General features: G+C 38.7%; 1 protein-coding gene across 10 annotated transcripts in view; it reads left to right on the top strand.

Moving 5' to 3' along the window:
* PEAK1 (pseudopodium enriched atypical kinase 1) overlaps window positions 1-19,161 on the top strand; it is a 304,440-nt gene that overhangs the window by 42,648 nt on the left and 242,631 nt on the right. For all 10 annotated transcript variants that reach the window (XM_060096958.1, XM_060096965.1, XM_060096962.1 and 7 more), the window contains exon 2: window positions 15,333-15,394. The gene's annotated coding sequence lies outside the window, so the exon portion shown is untranslated. The remainder of the gene's footprint in view (window positions 1-15,332; window positions 15,395-19,161) is intronic.

Here is a 19,161-nt window from a genome sequence, read left to right as displayed (position 1 = left end):
TTGGCATTAGGGTGTCATGCAGCCCTAGTCTGAATCCCTAGTAGGAAAGTTTTTTTTTTTTTTTTTAAACATCTTTATTGGAGTATAATTGCTTTACAATGGTGTGTTAGTTTCTGCTTTATAACAAAGTGAATCAGTTATACATATACATATGTCCCCATATCTCTTCCCTCTTGCGTCTCCCTCCCTCCCACCCTCCCTATCCCACCCCTCTAGGTGGTCACAAAGCACGGAGCTGATCTCCCTGTGCTATGCGGCTGCTTCCCGCTAGCTATCTGTTTTACGTTTGGTAGTGTATATATGTCCGTGCAACTCTCTCACTTTATCCCAGCTTACCATTCCCCCTCCCCATATCCTCAAGTCCATTCTCTCTATGTCTGCGTCTTTATTCTCGTCTTACCCCTAGGTTCTTCATGACCATTTTTTTTTTTTTAGATTCCATATATATGTGTTAGCCTACGGTATTTGTTTTTCTCTTTCTGACTTTCTTTCTGACTTACTTCACTCTGTATGACAGACCCTGGGTCCATCCACCTCACTACAAATAACTCAGTTTCATTCCTTTTTATGGCTGAGTAATATTCCATTGTATATATGTGCCACATCTTCTTTATCCATTCCTCTGTCGATGGACACTTAGGTTGCTTCCATGTCCTGGCTACTGTAAATAGAGCTGCAATGAACATTTTGGTACCCTAGTAGGAAAGTTTTGAACAGGGTTCTGAGGGGTGTGGTTGTCAGATTTTGATGTATCCTTTAACAATTATCCTACCTAAAAAGATCAAGGGAACATGGAATTGGGTGTTGCAAGTTTTAACTCTGATGTTTTTTCTGAAGGCAGATATTTCCTATTGCAGTGTGGATACCATTCTCTATTTAAAATAATGACATAAACTGGTTTGATATTTCACCTTTTTGATCATTCAGAAACTGTTGTATGAATATATTTTCCAAGTAGATACAGAGAACATTTTAAGTGAAGTTCTTTTTTTTAAGCAAGATTATGTATATTCATAAAAGTTCCTTTTTTGGTCAGATTGACCCATCAAGGCTTATAATGGAAAAACTTCCATTTGTATTTAATTTCAGTTGGATTCTCTTCTAAGAAGCTAATAACCATATTCTAAATGTGCTTAAACCTGTCGAGTTAATAGGAAATATACTGAGGATTCTTAGACAGCAAACCCAAATACAAAAAGAAGGGGAAGAAACCTCAGATGTACATCGTGATGGAGTAGATTGAATACTGTTATGTAGAAAGAACACAGCTGGGAACTAATCATTATTTTAGTACCTATAATGCACGAAACTAGTTCACTAGTTTGGGAATTGCAATACCCTCTGAGGAGTTTGGTAGAGATGTGCATAAAGGAGGGAGCCTATTTCAGACTTGGTGTGGTTAGGGGAGGAATGTGTTTCAGGGTCCAACAGGAGGCCTGTCAAGAAATTATTTCTAAGAGAGAGCAGGAGCTCAACGTAGCCATGCCAGCAGGGGAAAAAAGTGTTCTATGAAGAAAAGTGGAATGAGCTAAGGCATGGAGGTATGAGAAGACGTTGAACACTGGGCATCTGTATTCATTCAGTAGATATGGTGATAAATGAGGAAGTGGAAAGTGGTGTGGTGAAGGATGAGGTTGAAAAGGATTGTTGGGTTTTAAATACTAAGGACCTTATTTACCAGGCTATAGCGTCAGAACTTTGCCTTGACTGTGGCAGGGAGTCCCTGAAGGAAGCTTAGATTCACATCCTCTTTGATTTATTAGCTGTGTTTATTACCGCTCTTGCCCCACTAATGTGTTAAAACAACAACAACAAAGGAGGATGGAGTCTAGTTTGAAAGCTCTGTGATTTGTTTTTTGTTATTATTACATTAGGAAGTTTAAAAAATTTTTATTATATCCAATGGCAGAGAAAATATGAGTTATTTTAAAGCTCTGAGATTAGGAGTTTAAAACTCTTGGCTCTGATTCTGATTTCATTACTAATTTTGGCAGAGCATCTAGTCTCTTTTAGTCTCACATCCAGGTCAGATAAAATTAGGTTCTTGGACCCTTGTTTCTGCCCTGGTCCTGTTTATGAAGATGGGGGTGGGGATGGAGGTGGGTGCTCATGGAGAAGGCAGGCAAGCAAGCTAATTTCCATCAATAATGGTTAAATGAGTACTTCTGAAATTATTCCTTCTAGGGTATTTTGGCAGAAAATGCCAGGACAGTAGGATGTTGTAATTGAGAAGGATGATTTCCTGGTGGTTGAATTTCAGGCGCTCTGTAACCTGGGTAGAAAATGAAGACCTTAAGACCTCACAAGTGAACTCTTAAAGTTCCCTTTCTTCTATCAGACAAATTAAGAAAATAATAATTTGCATCTACCTTATTCCCAGGATGAACTGAACTTGTAACAGAAAGGTGAAATTTGTTGGTAATGTCAGGTTCAGCTCTTCTTTACTATTCCATCAGCCATTGTCTTATTCCGTATGGACCAGTTATCATCTCATGTTGAGTTGGTTTACTTGCTTCCATTATCTCCCAGCTGCAGTCCCAGATTGTTTTGTCATGTTATTAATCTTCTTTTTTAAAAAATTGTTGTTAGAGTATAGTTGATTTACAATGTTGTGTTAGTTTCAGGTATACAGCAAAGTTACATATCTACATATATGCACTCTTTAAAATTCTTTCCCCATATAGGCCATTACAGAGTATTGAGTAGAGTTCCTACTGTATAGTAGGTCCTTATGAGTTATCTGTTTTATATGTAGTAGTGTGTATATGTCATTCCCAATCTCCCAGTTTATCCCCCCCTTTCCCTCATCTTCTTTTTTTTTTTTTTTTTTTTTTTTAATTTTTTTTTATTTTACAAATTTAATCAGTTATACATATACATATGTTCCCATATCCCCTCCCTTTTGCGTCTCCCTCCCACCCTCCCTATCCCACCCCTCCAGGCGGTCACAAAGAACCGAGCTGATCTCCCTGTGCTATGCGGCTGCTTCCCACTAGCTATCTACCTTACATTTGGTAGTGTATATATGTCCATGCCGCTCTTTCACTTTGTCACAGCTTACCCTTCCCCCTCCCCATATCCTCAAGTCCATGCTCTAGTAGGTCTGTGTCTTTATTCCTGTCTTACCCCTATGTTCTTGATGACATTTTTTTCTTAAATTCCATATATATGTGTCAGCATACAGTATTTGTCTTTCTCTTTCTGACTTACTTCACTCTGTATGACAGACTCTAGGTCCATCCACCTCATTACAAATAGCTCAATTTCATTTCTTTTTATGGCTGAGTAATATTCCATTGTATATATGTGCCACATCTTCTTTATCCATTCATCCGATGATGGACACTTAGGTTGTTTCCATCTCCGGGCTATTGTAAATAGGGCTGCTATGAACATTTTGGTACATGTCTCTTTTTGAATTATGGTTTTCTCAGGGTATATGCCCAGTAGTGGGATTGCTGGGTCATATGGTAGTTCTATTTGTAGTTTTTTAAGGAACCTCCATACCGTTCTCCATAGTGGCTGTACCAATTCACATTCCCACCAGCAGTGCAAGAGTGTTCCCTTTTTTCCACACCCTCTCCAGCATTTATTGTTTCTAGATTTTTTGATGATGGCCATTCTGACTGGTGTGAGATGATATCTCATTGTAGTTTTGATTTGCATTTCTCTAATGAGTAAAGATGTTGAGCATCCTTTCATGTGTTTGTTGGCTGTCTGTATATCTTCTGTGGAAAAATGTCTATTTAGGTCTTCTGCCCATTTTTGGATTGGGTTGTTTGTTTTTTTGCTATTGAGCTGCATGAGCTGCTTATAAATTTTGGAGATTAATCCTTTGTCAGTTGCTTCATTTGCAAATATTTTCTCCCATTCTGAGGGTTGTCTTTTGGTCTTGTTTATGGTTTCCTTTGCTGTGCAAAAGCTTTGAAGTTTCATTAGGTCCCATGTGTTTATTTTTGTCTTTATTTCCATTTCTCTAGGAGGTGGGTCAAAAAGGATCTTGCTGTGATTTATGTCATAGAGTGTTCTGCCTATGTTTTCCTCTAGGAGTTTGATAGTGTCTGGCCTTACATTTAGGTCTTTAATCCATTTTGAGCTTATTTTTGTGTATGGTGTTAGGGAGTGATCTAATCTCATACTTTTACATGTCCCTGTCCAGTTTTCCCAGCACCACTTATTGAAGAGACTGTCCTTTCTCCACTGTACATTCCTGCCTCCTTTATCAAAGATAAGGTGACCATATGTCCGTGGGTTTATCTCTGGGCTTTCTATCCTGTTCCATTGATCTATCTTTCTGTTTTTGTGCCAGTACCATACTGTCTTGATTATTGTAGCTTTGTAGTATAGTCTGAAGTCAGGGAGCCTGATTCCTCCAGCTCCATTTTTCGTTCTCAAGATTGCTTTGGCTATTCGGGGTCTTTTGTGTTTCCATACAAATTGTGAAATTTTTTGTTCTAGTTCTGTGAAAAATGCCATTGGTAGTTTGATAGGGATTGCATTGAATCTGTAGATTGCTTTGGGTAGTAGAGTCATTTTCACAATGTTGATTCTTCCAATCCAAGAACATGGTACATCTCTCCATCTATTTGTATCATCTTTAATTTCTTTCATCAGTGTCTTATAATTTTCTGCATACAGGTCTTTTGTCTCCTTAGGTAGGTTTATTCCTAGATATTTTATTCTTTTTGTTGCAATGGTAAATGGGAGTGTTTCCTTGATTTCACTTTCAGATTTTTCATCATTAGTATATAGGAATGCCAGAGATTTCTGTGCATTAATTTTGTATCCTGCAACTTTACCAAATTCATTGATTAGCTCTAGTAGTTTTCTGGTAGCATCTTTAGGATTCTCTATGTATAGTATCATGTCATCTGCAAACAGTGACAGCTTTACTTCTTCTTTTCCCATTTGGATTCCTTTTATTTCCTTTTCTTCTCTGATTGCTGTGGCTAAAACTTCCAAAACTAGGTTGAATAAGAGTGGTGAGAGTGGGCAACCTTGTCTTGTTCCTGATCTTAGTGGAAATGGTTTCAGTTTTTCACCATTGAGGACGATGCTGGCTGTGGGTTTGTCATATATGGCCTTTATTATGTTGAGGAAAGTTCCCTCTATGCCTACTTTCTGCAGGGTTTTTATCATAAATGGGTGTTGAATTTTGTCAAAAGCTTTCTCTGCATCTATTGAGATGATCATATGGTTTTTCTCCTTCAACTTGTTAATATGGTGTATCACATTGATTGATTTGCGTATATTGAAGAATCCTTGCATTCCTGGAATAAACCCCACTTGATCATGGTGTATGATCCTTTTAATGTGCTGTTGGATTCTGTTTGCTAGTATTTTGTTGAGGATTTTTGCATCTATGTTCATCAGTGATATTGGCCTGTAGTTTTCTTTCTTTGTGACATCCTTGTCTGGTTTTGGTATCAAGGTGATGGTGGCCTCGTAGAATGAGTTTGGGAGTGTTCCTCCCTCTGCTATATTTTGGAAGAGTTTCAGAAGGATAGGTGTTAGCTCTTCTCTAAATGCTTGATAGAACTCGCCTGTGAAGCCATCTGGTCCTGGGCTTTTGTTTGTTGGAAGATTTTTAATCACAGTTTCAATTTCAGTGCTTGTGATTGGTCTGTTCATATTTTCTATTTCTTCCTGATTCAGTCTTGGCAGGTTGTGCATTTCTAAGAATTTGTCCATTTCTTCCAGGTTGTCCATTTTATTGGCATAGAGTTGCTTATAGTAATCTCTCATGATCTTTTGTATTTCTGCAGTGTCAGTTGTTACTTCTCCTTTTTCATTTCTAATTCTATTGATTTGAGTCTTCTCCCTTTTTTTCTTGATGAGTCTGGCTAATGGTTTATCAATTTTGTTTATCTTCTCAAAGAACCAGCTTTTAGTTTTATTGATCTTTGCTATCGTTTCCTTCATTTCTTTTTCATTTATTTCTGATCTGATTTTTATGATTTCTTTCCTTCTGCTAACTTTGGGATGTTTTTGTTCTTCTTTCTCTAATTGCTTTAGGTGCAAGGTTAGGTTGTTTATTCGAGATATTTCCTGTTTCTTAAGGTGGGATTGTATTGCCATAAACTTCCCTCTTAGAACTGCTTTTGCTGCATCCCATAGGTTTTGGGTCGTCGTGTCTCCATTGTCATTTGTTTCTAGGTATTTTTTAATTTCCTCTTTGATTTCTTCAGTGATCACTTCGTTATTGAGTAGTGTATTGTTTAGCCTCCATGTGTTTGTATATTTTACAGCTCTTTTCCTGTAATTGATATCTAGTCTCATAGCATTGTGGTCAGAAAAGATACTTGATACAATTTCAATTTTCTTAAATTTACCAAGGCTTGATTTGTGACCCAAGATATGATCTATCCTGGAGAATGTTCCATGAGCACTAGAGCAAAATGTGTATTCTGTTGTTTTTGGATGGAATGTCCTATAAATATCAATTAAGTCCATCTTGTTTAATGTATCATTTAAAGCTTGTGTTTCCTTATTTATTTTCATTTTGGATGACCTGTCCATTGGTGAAAGTGGGGTGTTAAAGTCCCCTACTATGATTGTGTTACTGTCGATTTCTCCTTTTATGGCTGTTAATATTTCCCTTATGTATTGAGGTGCTCCTATGTTTGGTGCATAAATATTTACAATTGTTATATCTTCTTCTTGGATTGATCCCTTGATCATTATGTAGTGTCCTTCTTTGTCTCTTCTAGTAGTCTTTATTTTAAAGTCTATTTTGTCTGATATGAGAATTGCTACTCCAGCTTTCTTTTGGTTTCCATTTGCATGGAATATCTTTTTCCATCCCCTTACTTTCAGTCTGTATGTATCTCTAGGTCTGAAGTGGGTCTCTTGTAGACAGCATATATATGGGTCTTGTTTTTGTATCCATTCAGCCAGTCTGTGTCTTTTGGTGGGAGCATTTAGTCCATTTACATTTAAGGTAATTATTGATATGTATGTTCCTATTCCCATTTTCTTAATTGTTTTGGGTTCGTTATTGTAGTTCTTTTCCTTCTGTTGTGTTTCTTGCCTAGAGAAGTTCCTTTAGCATTTGTTGTAAAGTTGGTTTGGTGGTGCTGAACTCTCTCAGCTTTTGCTTGTCTGTAAAGGTTTTAATTTCTCCATCAAATCTGAATGAGATCCTTGCTGGGTAGAGTAATCTTGGTTGCAGGTTTTTCTCCTTCATCACTTTAAGTATGTCCTGCCACTCCCTTCTGGCTTGTAGAGTTTCTGCTGAGAGATCAGCTGTTATCCTGATGGGGATTCCCTTGTGTGTTATTTGTTGTTTTTGCCTTGCTGCTTTTAATATGATTTCTTTGTGTTTAATTTTTGACAGTTTGATTAATATGTGTCTTGGTGTATTTCTCCTTGGATTTATTCTGTATGGGACTCTCTGTGCCTCCTGGACTTGATTAACTATTTCCTTTCCCATATTAGGGAAGTTTTCAACTATAATCTCTTCAAATATTTTCTCAGTCCCTTTCTTTTTCTCTTCTTCTTCTGGAACCCCTATAATTCGAATGTTGGTGCGTTTAATGTTGTCCCAGAGGTCTCTGAGACTGTCCTCTGTTCTTTTCATTCTTTTTTCTTTATTTTGCTGTGCAGCAGTTATTTCCACTATTTTATCTTCCACCTCACTTATCCGTTCTTCTGCCTCAGTTATTCTGCTATTGATCCCATCTAGAGTATTTTTTATTTCATTTATTGTGTTTTTAATCGATGCTTGATTCGTCTTTAGTTCTTCTAGGTCCTTGTTAACTGTTTCTTGCATTTTGTCTATTCTATTTCCAAGATTTTGGATCATCTTTACCATCATTATTCTGAATTCTTTTTCAGATAGACTGCCTATTACCTCTTCATTTGTTAGGTCTGGTGGGTTTTTATCTTGCTCCTTCTCCTGCTGTGTGTTTTTCTGTCTTCTCATTTTGCTTATGTTACTGTGTTTGGGGTCTCCTCTTTGCAGGCTGCAGGTTCGTAGTTCCCGTTGTTTTTGGTGTCTGTCCCCAGTGGCTAAGGTTGGTTTAGTGGGTTGTGTAGGCTTCTTGGTGGAGGGGACTACTGCCTGTGTTCTGGTGGATGAGGCTGGATCTTGTCTTTCTGGTGGGCAGGTCCACGTCTGGTGGTGTGTTTTGGGGTGTTTGCGGACTTTTTATGATTTGAGGCAGCCTCTCTGCTAATGGGTGGTGTTGTGTTCCTGTCTTGCTAGTTGTTTGGCATAGGGTGTCCAGCACTGTAGCTTGCTGGTCGTTGAGTGAAGCTGGGTGCTGGTGTTGAGATGGAGATCTCTGGAAGATTTTCGCCGTTTGATATTATGTGGAGCTGGGAGGTCTCTTGTGGACCAGTGTTCTGAAGTTCGCTCTCCCACCTCAGAGGCACAGCACTGACTCCTGGCTCCTCAATTTGGGATGATTTGTTGTCTATTCATGTATTCCACAGATGCAGGGTACATGAAGTTGATTGTGGAGCTTTAATCCGCTGCTTCTGAGGCTGCTGGGAGAGGTTTCCCTTTCTCTTCTTTGTTCTCACAGCTCCTGGGTCTCAGCTTTGGATCTGGCCCCGCCTCTGCGTGTAGGTCGCCGGAGGGCGTCTGTTCTTCGCTCAGACAGGACAGGGTTAAAGGAGCAGCCTCTTCGGGGACTCTGGCTCACTCAGGCCGGGCGGGAGGGAGGGGCACGGAGTGCGGGGCGAGCCTGCAGCGGCAGAGGTCGGCGTGACGTTGCACCAGCCCGAGGCGCGCCGTGCGTTCTCCCAGGGAAGCCGCCCCTGGATCCCGGGACCCCGGCAGTGGCAGGCTGCACAGGCTCCCGGAAGGGCGGTGTGGACAGTGTCCTGCGCTCGCACACAGGCTTCTTGGCGGCGGCAGCAGCAGCCCCAGCGTCCCACGCCCGTCTCTGGGCTCCGCGCTTTCAGCCGCGACTCGCGCCCGTCTCTGGAGCTCCTTTACGCGGCGCTCTTAATCCCCTCTCCTCGCGCACCAGGAAACCAAGAGGGAAGAAAAAGTCTCCTGCCTCTTCGGCAGCTCCAGAGTTTTCCCGGACTCCCTCCCGGCTAGCTGTGGCACATTAGCCCCCTTCAGGCTGAGTTCTCGCCGCCAGTCCCAGTCCTCTCCCTGCGCTCTGACCGAAGCCCGAGCCTCAGCTCCAGCGCCGCTCGCCCTGGCGGGGGAGCAGACAAGCCTCTCGGGCTGGTGAGTGCCGCTCGGCACCGCTCCTCTGTGCGGGAATCTCTCTGCTTTGCCCTACCCAGGTATGTGGGGAGTTTCTTGCCTTTTGGGAGGTCTGGGGTCTTCTGCCAGCGTTCAGTAGGTGTTCTGTAGGAGTTGTTGCACGTGTAGCTGTATTTCTGGTGTATCTGTGGGGAGGAAGGTGATCTCCGCGTCTTACTCTTCCGCCATCTTACCCGGAAGTCCTCCCCCTCCCTCATCTTCTTAAAACACAATTTTCATTGTTATTCCCTTAATTAAAAAATCCATACTACCATTTAAAATTTATTTATTTGTTTGTTTGTTTATTTATTTATTTATTTATTGGTCTTTTTGAGTTCCTTAGAATCTCTGTAATATTCTCTGTGAATGGGGAGAGGAAAGCTTGGGATGTGCTGGGGAATTGAGTCTGACCTAATAAAACAAATCGTATCATTAATTTGTATTGTCTAAATAAAACTTTTTTCCTTTGGCAAGCATCCTTCAATCTAAAGTTACCTAAGGCATGAGTCCCTCATAGAAGGTCGTGTGATTGGAGGTAGATAGTCTTAGGTTGGTGAACATGGTGTTCCAGGGTTTCCAGCAACACACCTATCCATTTGCTGTTTGTAATAGTAGGGGAATGCCTGTCTTTGAGGCACAAACAATTGTTACTTAATAATTGATTTTCTCTTATCTCTTTGATATTTGAACTATGTAAAGCACCTTGCATTCTATCTGGTATAGTATATAGTTACTCAATTGTGGTAGCTACTGTTACTATTACTTAACCTATTCATTGTATACAGTTGCTGTTTAAATTCATATGGTTGTGCTAATAGCCAAGATAATTTCCATGGTTGTTTCAAATTAGGATTAGTGAGACTTTAAAAGCATTTATTAACATTAAAATCATAGTATTGTTTTCTCTTCTCGTTTCTAATTTAATAACTACCAAAAAAAATTCAGGCTGGTTTTCCTTGATTTGTTCTAAATATTATGTGATGCTTTTTGTTTGAGATTTTGTTACCTTCTAGAATTTTTCATTAGCAGCTATGTATGTTGAGCAGCCTTGTTTTACTAAAGATTGATAATTAATGGGACAATGTGAAATTAGATAATTAAGCTTCTCTTGTAGAAAATGTTGCTATTATTCTTCCTTGCATCATGATTTTTATAATACTTAAATTTTATAACTCTGAAACTCCCTATAGGATGACTGAAAGATGATTTTCCTACCAGAAAGTAAGTGGCCTAAAATGATAGGTATATCACCACTTATAAGTTCAAAATTCTTATTAAAGTTCCATATTCATCCTTCTTTCAGCTATACATCTTCTACCTTATGGATTTTTTAAAGATTCTGTCACTACCTTAGTAGTGTTCTGAGTAGCTTGACTTTAATGTGCTGTGTATTTTACTGATGACTTTCAAAAAATTATCATGCTTTTAAAAAAAAAAAAATTATTTATTTATTTATTTTTGGCTGTATTGGGTCTTTGTTGCTGTGCGCGGGCTTTCTCTAGTTGTGTTGAGCGGGGGCTACTCTTCGTTGTGGTGCTCAGCCTTCTCACTGTGGTGGTTTCTCTTGATGCAGAGCATGGGCTCTAGGCACGCGGGCTTCAGTAGTTGTGGCACGCGGGCTCAGTAGTTTTGGCTTGCAGGCTCCAGAGCGCAGGCTCAGTAGTTGTGGCACAGGGGCTTAGTTGATCCACGGCATGTGGGATCTTCCCGGACCAGGGCTCAAACCCGTGTCCCTTGCATTGGCAGGTGGATTCTTAACCACTGTGCCACCAGGGAAGTCCTATCATGCATTATTGAACATTTAATTATTAAATTAGAAAGATGATAACTTAAAATCTGATTTTACATACTCAGTAAATTCCTGTGATTAGAAAATTCTCTCATGGTGTTCTATTTATAATTAATATACCAAGTGAAACTAATTAGAAGTATCTGAAACCCCTGGCAAAATCTGTAATTAGACATGTGATTTATAATTAACTGACTCTTCTTATTCTTGCCTTTTCCTCTCCATTTGAATTAATTACTTTTGTTCTTCCTTAGTGATACCTGTCTTCATGTTCAAGACACTGATGAGAGTTCAGTGATCACTGTGGTATTTTTATAGAGAGTATGGTTTTTATAAGAACTTTGTTTTTAAACTTTGCTTAATAATGTAAAAAAAATAACAAACCTTGAATCATATGCTCTATAAAGTATCACACTGAAGATTTTTGCCCACATTGTCAAATTAAGCATTTATTTTATCAGAGGCTGAAGACAAGCATAGAAAATAGACAGACTTGACCACTTTTCCTGTCTTGTACTTAAGGACCTGGATTTTTCTTGCCAGTCTGATCACTGTCTGCATAATTTTGACAGCATATCCATTGGCCTTGGGTCATTGAGTAGAGCTGGTATTAATTCATTCATTATTTTGCTAAAAAACAGTTCATTAAAGGTCTACCATATGCTAGGCTTTGGGTGCAAAGAGGCAGGAATGATATTCAGAGTATTTGTCAGTCACTACAACACAGACACCAGCCAATCAAGATGGCCATAGCACTGGATTCAGGGTCTTGAAGGACCCCTGCATTCTTTATACTGCATCAGGCTTTGCTGCTTTTGTTGTTGAGTTGGCGTGGTGGTGGTGGTGATGGTGGGAAGACTGGGTCATCAGCAGGTACCTTAGAGCTGGTGAAGTTTGGGGCAGTGACTGTTTGCCAGACCATATTACAGAAGTATTTCAGCACAACCCTTAAGGCTGTACTGGTGTGTACCAGCTGAGTATTAGCTCTGCCAAGAGGTGTTCAGTTCTCTGACTGTAGAGTCAGAGTTACTACCCAGTTTGAGAAGTACTTAATGAAAGTGTATAGACAGTACATAGGGGTTTGCATGAGCCTTTTGGGGGAAAACTAGTAAAGACTTCTATGGTGACTAGAAATTTGCCATAGTCAGATTTGAGGAGGAGGCTCTAACCAAGCTGAGGGGAAAATAGCATTTGCAAAGGCAAAGGAGTGTGAAAGAGCATGGTGGATTCAGACATGAACAAATAGGAGAGATGGAAGATGAAGATGTCTTTCTCTGACCTTTGATTTTTTAAGCTGAATAAATATATATTAAGACCACGTTTGTATCTTTGAAATTGCTCCATTTTTGGTAAAGAACTGCTAGACTGTTTGATACTTAGTTTCTTTAACTATATCTAATTATTTTAGGTGTAGGGAAAGAAGAGAGAATAAGAATTTGTTACAATTCAGGGCTATACTAAAGATTGCTAGAGCAAGAGTGCAATGAAAAAACTTCTCTGCTGATTCACTGAGAGGCTTCTAATGAGCAAACACAAATTCAAACAGATTGAGGATGGTAGTTTTTTTTTTAATGACATAAAACTGTTGCCCATGAGGCTTTCTGGCTGACATCATGTAAGTAATTTTGCTTAATAACTGTGGAGGCCTACAAATTCAAACGTGTGGAAAAGGAAGTAAATTACTGGCCTGTCAGATTCCTGTTGCCTATCATCTTTTATCTGAATAGCAGCTTTTGTTTCCAGACTGTCAGGAGCAAGTATGTGGACCCCTTCAATGTTGAATTTGTATATGCTTGAATAATTCAATTCAGAGCTATCTAAATATAGCAAATCTACAACAGTGAAAATGCTGTATCTTCTTACACTTGTGTAACTTAGGGAACATGTCTATGGATATCTCTTCTCATTTCTGAGAGCTCTTGAGATATGTCAAGGATTTGTAGGGGTGTAAGTTCTGCTTTTATTGTCAGAGTTGATGACTCACACCTTTGAAATATAATGAACTCATATGGACAGCAAAATAAACATTTTCTCTGTGACTGTTCAACTCAATGAATGATTTGAAAGCACCCACTATGTGCTAGGAATTATGTGGAATACAAAGGTGTGAACTACTGGCATTTTTCTGGGTATCAAATTATGTGATTTTTTTTTTATCTCAAGCTATATTTAGTAAAAATGACTGTCTTGATGGTGTATGTGTGTAGCGTAACAACAAAGGGTACAATAAAGGCTTGAGTTACTGGTAAACAGATTATTTGCTTCAAGGAGTGTTTTGAAATAATGGTTTAAGCTCTTTTATGGCTTCATTTTTTACAGCATTTTCAATTAATGTTACTTATTTTCTTTCTACTTCCCATTACTCTGAATAATTAGAAATGAGGAGTATTTTCTGTGAAATGTATATTAAATCCCAATATTAATTCAACAAGTATTTAGATAGCATCTACTAGGCCCTAGGTATGGAGTGAGCTGAATAGCAAAGTTTGCTATCCATAGAATAAAATTACTCAGTAGAAAGGAAGCTAAAATAATAAAAACATGAAAACTTTCAGCTCTTTTGGTATACTTAATGTTATGAAAATAACAGTCAGCCTTAAATGCACAGAATTTACATTTGGTTTTGCAGGTATGCTGTATTTTTGATGTTGTTCACAAAGGCTATCGGAAAACTTAAGAAGGTGTAAACTGTCTACTTTTTGAATACTGATTACCTTAACCAGCATATTACATCTGTGTTTTTCTTTTTACTTATTTCATATTGTGGGTAGCCCAGTTACTTTAGAAATTAAAGACATTCTGTATGCTATCACTTGGCTAGAGCCAGATCTAGGGAAACAAAAAGATGGTGAGAATCCTTGCTGTAACAATTGCCCCTTTTGTACCTTTGTTCATTCCATTTCCACTTCCTGGAATGCCCCCTTTTCTTACCAAAGGTTTTCCCAAAACCTTACCTAAACATTTCCCTTGACATTTTACTCTTTGGAATTTCTATAACATTTTGTTTGTTGCACCTTTTGGGATCTTTATTTTTTACTTTTTTTGTATGTACCTGAACTGTGTTTTCTTTAGAATTATAAGCTTCTTGATGGTGTCATGAATGTTGAATTGGGACATGAACTTTTAGTTAATTTCCAGTTCTTTACAGTCATAAATGTGCTATGATATAAACCTTCGGATTTTTTATTATTTAGGACAGAGTTCCGAGAGAGAAGTTACTAGGTCAAAGGGTTTGAACTTTTTAAAGCCCTTGTGTATTGCCAAATTGCTTTCCAGAAAGACTTTACCTATTTACACTACCACAATAGTGGTATGTGCAAAGATGCCCATTATATTGTATCATTATATTACTATAATTACGTTATTATATTACATTATAATTTGTAGCTATCAGTATAGCTGTAGATTATGGTATAGTAACAATCCCCCAAATCTCAGTGGTTTAATACAACAATGTTTATTTTTTGCTCTTGCTACATGTCTAACACATATCAGCAGGGGGTCTTCTCTCTCTCTTTGGAGTCATTTAGTGAACCACCCTGATCAGAGCTCCATCTGGTTACTTCCTTCCATAATCACTGCAGCAGTGGGTAGGTCTTCCAGTTGTGTACTGGTTCCTAAAGCTTATGCCTAATAATATCTCATATCATGTCTATGTACATTTTAGTGGCTAAAGCAAGTCTTGTAGCCAGAACTAAGTTGAAACAGGGCAGTGAAGTGCAGTTCTACTGTGAGTCTAGGAAGGAGGAGGACTGGAACAGCACTAATAACTAACATCTTATTTAAAAAACAACTCAGATTTTATTGATGAAAGATGATATCTCAATTTGATTTCCTTTGCCAATGTAGGTGAAATTTTCATAACTTATTAGCCATTTGTTTTATTTAATCTTCCCTTTTACTTGTTTTATAAACACATGCTGTTGGTTTACTTTTATATTTCCAGATTTTTGAATTCTGTCATTTTTGTGAGGATAGGAGGTCATGGTGGTGGTATTATGGGGAGTGCAGACTTTTAGAAAATGCCTTCTGTTTTGAAAACTTGAGCAGGTGAACAAAAATTATTTTTCTTGAATTGATCCCCTCACCCTTGTTAATATAGTATATGTTTTGATAAGTTTTGTATTTCAAGATTTGTCAAAATGTTTAAATAATTATAGACAATAGAAAGTCTAGCAGAATTAAGATCCTTGACATTTTACAAGCTTCTAAAGAACAACTTGAGCACAAAATTTTAGGGGGTAAACGATCAAGTTAGGGTTCTCCTCTTGAAAAAATGAAGTTCCCTACTCAGATTTAGTCATATTGACCATGTCTTTTTCCTTTTTTTCAATGTAGGTATCTGCCTAAACTGGAAGTTATGCTGTAGAGGTTTCTGTGGATTTGTCTGAAAACCTAAGGTGAGATATTTTATAAATGCATTTGCCTTTGAAGATATATATATATATATATATATTTTTTGTTGTTGTTGTTGTTGTTTTGTTTTGTTACACGGGCCTCTCACTGTTGTGGCCTCTCCCACTGAGGAGCACAGGCTCTGGACACGCAGGCCCAGTGGCCATGGCTCACGGGCCCAGCCGCTCCGCGGCATGCGGGATACTCCTGGACCGGGGCACGAACCCGCATCCCCTGCATCGGCAGGCGGACTCTCAACCACTGCACCACCAGGGAAGCCCCTTAAGATATATTTTATAATGAGAAATAATTGTTTCTGAAAAATTTAAGGCATTAAAAATTTAATGTCTTTCCCTCTGAGAGTTTTAATAGGAGGCAAATACTATTTATTATAAAGCTACATATATAGCATGCTTACTTTTACTTTGTAGGACATTTGATTGAAACAAATGAAGCTGGTTCTAGCAATTAAAATAGTTTTGAGTGAATTTTTCCTTTGTTTTTTATACTCAAAGTTTGGAGTTCACACTGCTGTTCCCTGACACGCACTTGAGAAAGATATTGGCATAATAATCTGATATTCTTGAAGGCAAACCTTCAATTAGTTAAGTCATAGATTACAACAACTGGTAACTATTTTAATAGTTCAGTTATTAAGAGTTTTCTACCACTCTGTTCTCTTGGAGTTGATTATTTTCTCTAGTTCCCTCTGTTTGGGGGGGGCTTATAAAATAAGGATATATCCTTTAGTATGTTAGTGTTTGTTTTCTATAGATAGCATTCCACTCTAAAGGTAGTATCATAGCTCTTTCCCTTTTCTTACATGTCTTGGCTCAAATCTTCATCTTTTAATTTTTTAAATGTAACATTATAAGTCCATCATCTGGTCTTTCCACCTTGAGTCCAGCTGCTCTCTAAGCCATTCTTGTCACACTTATGAGGGTGCTTTTTCTAAAAGATAAATGTCATCATGTTAGTCCATGACTCAGAATCCTTCAGTACCTTTACAGTGTTCAAAGGATATTTTAGACTCCTACAGAGCAGTATAATCTGCTTTATATCCATTTTTCCATCTCACTAGTGCTCTAGGAATGTTAGGAACTAACATTTTAAGAAAACAGCTTTACTGAGAAATAATTTAGATACCATGAAATTCATCCATTTATTTAAATTTGATGTAATTTATTGTATTTACAGCGTTATGCAACTATCACCACAGTCTAATTCTAGAATATTTTCATCACTTCAAAGAGACATCAGAACTCATTAGCAGTCACTATCCATTCCTGTCTCTACTCAGTCCCTGGCAGCTACTAATCTACTTTCTCTCTATAGTGCTGCCTATTCTGGACATTTCATATAAATGGAATTGTACAGTATGTGGTCTTTTGTGACTTATTTCTTCCATTTAGCATAAAGTTTTCAAGGTTCATCCATGGTTCATCATGAACCAGTACTTCATTCCTTTTTATGGCTAAATAATATTCTATTTTATGTGTCAGGAGTTCAGCTGAGCTTGTGAGAGAGAAGTGGGCTGGGGGGCAGGGGTAAGTGCTGAGCTTCCAGGTGTCAAGGTAGCTGATTAAAAACAACATTCCAAAATGAAAGTAACATTCTAGTCTTTATTCACTTACTGAGATAGTATAAGCAAGAGGCTAAACCTGAGAAAGTGCAGGCCCTCTCACTCAGGTGAATCAGTACGGGGTTGGGGGGGTTGTCTCACTGCTGAGGGAGCCCCAAACAAAAGGTTCCTGCAGTTTTATGGACCCAGGGCTGGTTGGAGGGTGAGATGGAAGGACTTGGAGTGGAAAAGTACTGAGTCAGAGTAGAGAAAAAGTGTCTTTAATGTTTCCTCCCTAATGAGAAGATCTCAGAAGAGGCACCTGAAGAAAGGCCTCAGCTGCAGGCCACATATAAAGAAACTTCTGGAAGAAAGTACCTGGGCTAGGGATACAGCTGTGCTAAAGAGCATGGTCAGTCAGGGGTGCCTGGGTCCTTGACTGCAACTCCCTTCAGAGACTGCAGTGCACTGGCTGTGCACCAAGTCTGGTCAGGGGAGGGCAGATTTCCTATGTGAGGCCTGCCAGGGCCTTTGTAGTCATTTATGGTCAGGTTGGAAAAGTCACACGTCGATTTCTTGATCAGGAGCTGGACTCCGCAATATGCATGTACCATATTTTGCTTATCTGTTCATCAGTTGGTGGACATTTAGGTTGTTTCTACATTTGGGTTATTATGAATATTTTGCTATGAACATTTGTGTATAAGTTTTTGTGTGTACATGTTTTCATTTCTCTTGGGTACATACCTAAGAGTGGAATTGCTGGGTCATTTGGTAAATCCATGTTTAACATTTTGAGGAGCTGCCAAACAGTTTTCCAAAGAGACTGTATCATTTTTCATTCCCACCAGTGACGTATGAGTATTTGTTTCTCCATATCATCACCAACATTTGTTATTATCCTCTTCCTTTTTTTCTTTTTTTAAATTACAGCCATTCTAATGGATGTAAAGTGGTATCTCATTGTGCTTTTTTTTTTTTTTTTTTTTTTTTTTTTTTTGCGGTACGCGGGCCTCTCACTGTTGTGGCCTCTCCCGTTGCGGAGCACAGGCTCCGGACGCGCAGGCTTAGCGGCCATGGCTCACAGGCCCAGCCTCTCTGCGGCATGTGGGATCTTCCCGGACTGGGGCATGAACCCCTGTCCCCTGCATCGGCAGGCGGACTCTCAACCACTGCGCCACCAGGGAAGCCCTTATTGTGCTTTTGATTTGTATTTCCCTAGTGGCTAATGATGTTGAATACCTTGTCATGTGCTTAATGGCCATTTGTATATCTTTCTTTGAGAAATGTCTATGCAAATCCTTTGCCCATTTAAAAATTAGGTTATCCTTTTATTGTAAGAGTTCTTTATATATTCTGGATACAAGTCACTTATGAAATATATGATTTGCAAATATTTTCTCCCATTCTGTGAGTTGTCTTTTCACTTTCTCAATATTGTTCTTTAAAACACAAAAGTTTTTAATTTTATCTATGTTTCTTTTGTTGCTTACGATTTTGGTGTTTTATCTAAGAAACCATTACCTAATCCAGTGTGATGGAGATTTATTCATATTTTCTTCTAAATGTAAGTTTTATTGTTTTAGCTCTTAAATTTAGGTCTATGATTCATTTTGAGTTAATTTTTATGTATGGTGTGAAGTAGAGGCTCAGCTTCATTCTTTTGCATTCAGATATCTAGTTGTCCTAGGCCATTGGATTATCTTGGCACCCTTAAAGAATATCAGTTGACCATAAATGTAAGGATTTATTTCTGGACTTTTAATTCGATTCCATTGATTTATACATCTTTCCTTGTGCTAGTATCACATTGTCTGATTACTGTAGTTTTGTAGGAAGTTTTGAAATCACGAAGTGTGAATTCTCCAAGTTTGTTCTTATTCAAGGTTGTTTTGACTCTTCTGGTGCTTGCATTTTCTTTCTTTCTTTTTTTAAAAAAATATTTATTTATTTATTGTATGGCTGCGTCAGGTCTTAGTTGCGGCACGCGGGCTCTTCATCGCAGTGCACATGTGGGCTTCTCTCTAGTTGTGGTGCACAGTCTCCAGAGCGCGTGGGCTCTGTAGTTGTGGCATGCAGGCTTAGTTGCCCGACGGCATGTGGGATCTTAGTTCCCGGACCAGGGATTGAACGGGTGTCCCTGCATTGCAAGATGGATTCTTAACCACTGGACCACCAGGGAAGTCCCCCCTTGCATTTTCATATGAATTT

This window comes from Mesoplodon densirostris, chromosome 4, assembly GCF_025265405.1.
Source record: "Mesoplodon densirostris isolate mMesDen1 chromosome 4, mMesDen1 primary haplotype, whole genome shotgun sequence".
NCBI classification, from domain to species: Eukaryota; Metazoa; Chordata; class Mammalia; order Artiodactyla; family Ziphiidae; genus Mesoplodon; species Mesoplodon densirostris.
The sequence above is the reverse complement of the archived record's forward strand: the minus strand, read 5'-3'. Positions and strand labels throughout refer to the sequence as shown.